Genomic DNA, 3,015 nt, shown 5'->3' with positions numbered 1-3,015 from the left:
GCACCGGGCACGGCCGGGGCTGGGCATCCGAGCCTGGGGGCGAGCGGGGTGAGAGGCACCGGGCACGGCCGGGGCTGGGCATCCGAGCCTGGGGGTGAGCGGGCACCGGGCACGGCCGGGTCTGGGGGCGGTACCGGTGAGCGTCAGCGGGGACCGGGATCAGCACCGGGCACCGGGCGGGGGACACGGCCCAACCCCGGAGGCGGTACCGGAGAAACGTGAGCGGGGAGCGGAGGAACGGGGCCGCTCCCCCCGGGCCGGGGCACCGGGGAGCGGTGGGTACCGGGGAGCGGTGGGTACCGGGGAGCGGTGGGTACCGGGGAGCGGTGGGTACCGGGGTACGGGGCAGTGGGTACCGGGGTACCGGGGAGCGTCCGCACCGCCCGGGCGGGGCATCCCGGGCAGGGAGGCGGGAGAAGCCCCGGCCCGGTTGAGCTGCCCTAAAGGCGGTGTTCCGGGGTTAATTCGGAACAATTATCGGTGTAACACCCCCGCGGGGCTGTTACCGTGGGCTGGGGCTCGGTTACCGGGGCTGCACCGACTCACCGGGCCAGGCAGCGGCCCCGGTTTGCCGCAGCTCGGATTTTGGTGCTCCACAGCCCCGGTACCGGCTCCATCCTCCCGGGGTGGCTCCTCAGCCTGTTGCTGGTTCCTCTCCATGGGAAAAATGCGCGATTTGGTGATTGCGATGTAAAGAATATTTTATATTTTAGTAAAAGCCAAACCAGCCTTTGGTATAAGCGGTGATATTAAAGGCTGATGTCCTTGAAACTCGCCTGAAGCAGAGAGAATGAAAGAAAAACAATAGCTTTGTGTACGGGAGAGAAAATGTAAACCAGTCTGTGTTAGCCAGTGGAAACCTGCTCAGCCCTCAGACCCTGTAAAACCCGATAAAAGTGTGCTAAAGATAGAGATAAACCATGTTTGCAGCGCTTTGGATAGTCTGAGCGGTTTCTCAATATTGTAAAGTGAAAAAATAATAATTACAGGGTTGTTTCTGTAATTCCCCCAGAATTTCTGAAAAAAAACGGGGAATCTGTGGCATCACGACGCTGCTGTGTGTGTTCTCTTCCAGAGGCCATCCTCGTGTCCCTGGGATATTGCTGAGCTTTCTGAAAGCCCAAAATACCCCTTTTTTATTCATGCAGAGAGTTCAGCCAAGCTGCCCGTGCTGCAGCAGGCAGGGGAGGGATGCTGAGCTCTTTCCATGCTGGGAATTCCTGATTCCGAGCTCGCTGCTGCATCCAGCTTAGCTCAGATCCCATTCCTTGGTTACCTCCCTGCTGGATTCATCCCCCTGTGACAGGGAAAGGAAGTGAGAGGAGTGTGTTAACTGAGGCTGGCAAGCTCAAGCCTCGTAATTCAGATAATTGTGCTGAAAAAAGAACCTTTGCTCCAGTGCCGAGCTTTAACCCGCTGTTAACATGAGAGTAAAACACCAAATTAACATTTTTAATGGCTTCAGAGGAGGATTTGGTGTGTGGGAAAGCTGGAATAGGAGCCAGATGGATTTTTTTTTATTATTTTTTTTTTAAAGCACTCTTGGTTCTCTAAATAAAGTGGATCTGAAATAGCAGGAGCAGCCAGCACGAGTTCTGGCGCAATGTCAGCAAGTATTGTTGGACTATAAACAGCTGAGATCTCTGTCCTGGCAGCTGCTGGGACCAGCAATAGCTGTCTTGTGTTCCTGACCACTGCCTAAATTCAGGCATTTGACTCCTGCCTTGCTTCAAATAATTCCTGCCTTGATGAGCTGAAAAAAGAAAAAAAAATAAAAATGAAAATTTTCCTTGGGCTTTTGGCAGATATAAATGTTGGAAATCATCTGGTAGCTGATCCCCTGAGATATTCCAGTGTCAGCTCAGAAATAAACTGTGGTATGTTCCTAATTTAGTTGTCCCATCTCTATTTCTTTTGCCTGTAGAAACAGGAAGTAGCTGATGCAAATTTGGTGGTGCTGACAGGAGTTTGTCGGGCTCGGTGTGAGCAGAAGCGTAGGTTTGACTTGCTTTGGCTAGAAACCCAGCATTTGTGTCTTCCAGAATGTCTAAGAAAGGCCTTCAGGTTCATGTGCTGTCTCAGGCAAGCAAATAATTTCATTTTTTTTATTGGTTTTCTGAGAATTTGCTCGCTCTGAGGCTGGGACATCATCTCCTTGATGTTCCCCAAACAGGAAACTCCTCTTGCTGTGATGGGCAGGCTTTGGGGGTAACTGATGTTTTTACCACTGAAATCCCTTCCTTTTATTGCTCTGCTCAGGCTGTTTGTGGCACAGAGCTGTGTTCCCAGGCTGGGATGGGAATAAAGGGCAGTTGATAGATGAACAAATGTGCTGTGAAAAGGAATGGCCCCTCTGGCCTTTGGGTGAAATGTTTGCTGCTTCTGCTCCGCTGGTAATCAAAGTTCAATTGAATTTGAAGGAGACCTGGAATTAAATCCTGTGTTGTGGTCTGGGAAGGGAGAGCTGCATCTCCAGCCTGTCAGGGAACTCCAGCCCTGCACAGGGAGCTGGAAAAGTCTCCCTCATCCCTCTGGAGCACGGGGTGCAGAGCAAAAATGATCTCTGGATGGTCTGGAGGACAAAAATGATCCCTGGATGGTCTGGAGGACAAAAATGATCCCTGGATGGTCTGGAGGACAAAAATCATCCCTGGATGGTCTGGAGATCAGAAATGATCCCTGGTTGGTCTGGAGATCAGAAATGATCCCTGGTTGGTCTGGGGGACAAAAATGATCCCTGGATGGTCTGGGGGACAAAAATGATCCCTGGATGGTCTGGAGATCAGAAATGATCCCTGGATGGTCTGGAGATCAGAAATGATCCCTGGATGGTCTGGAGATCAGAAATGATCCCTGGATGGTCTTTAGGACAAAAATCATCCCTGGATGGTCTGGAGGACAGAATTGATCCCTGGATATCCTGGAGGACAAAAATGGTTTCTGGATGGTCTGGAGGACAGAAATGAATCTCTGGATGGTCTTTAGGACAGAAATGATCCCTGGATGGTCTGGAGG

At 51.7% G+C, this 3,015-nt stretch overlaps 1 protein-coding gene across 2 annotated transcripts in view; it reads left to right on the top strand.

The window, feature by feature from the left end:
* Positions 1-26: 26 nt before the first annotated feature.
* CAP1 (cyclase associated actin cytoskeleton regulatory protein 1) overlaps positions 27-3,015 on the top strand; it is a 15,134-nt gene continuing 12,145 nt past the window's right edge. Inside the window, exon 1 of one of the 2 annotated variants that reach the window (XM_015649242.3) lies at positions 27-48. The gene's annotated coding sequence lies outside the window, so the exon portion shown is untranslated. Of the gene's footprint in view, positions 49-84; positions 103-3,015 lie in introns of those variants that run through there. The other variant, XM_033519583.1, reaches the window with a different exon arrangement.

Source organism: Parus major, chromosome 23 (assembly GCF_001522545.3).
Source record: "Parus major isolate Abel chromosome 23, Parus_major1.1, whole genome shotgun sequence".
NCBI lineage: Eukaryota > Metazoa > Chordata > Aves > Passeriformes > Paridae > Parus > Parus major.
Note: the sequence above shows the minus strand (reverse complement) of the source record. Positions and strands in the feature narration are given on the sequence as shown.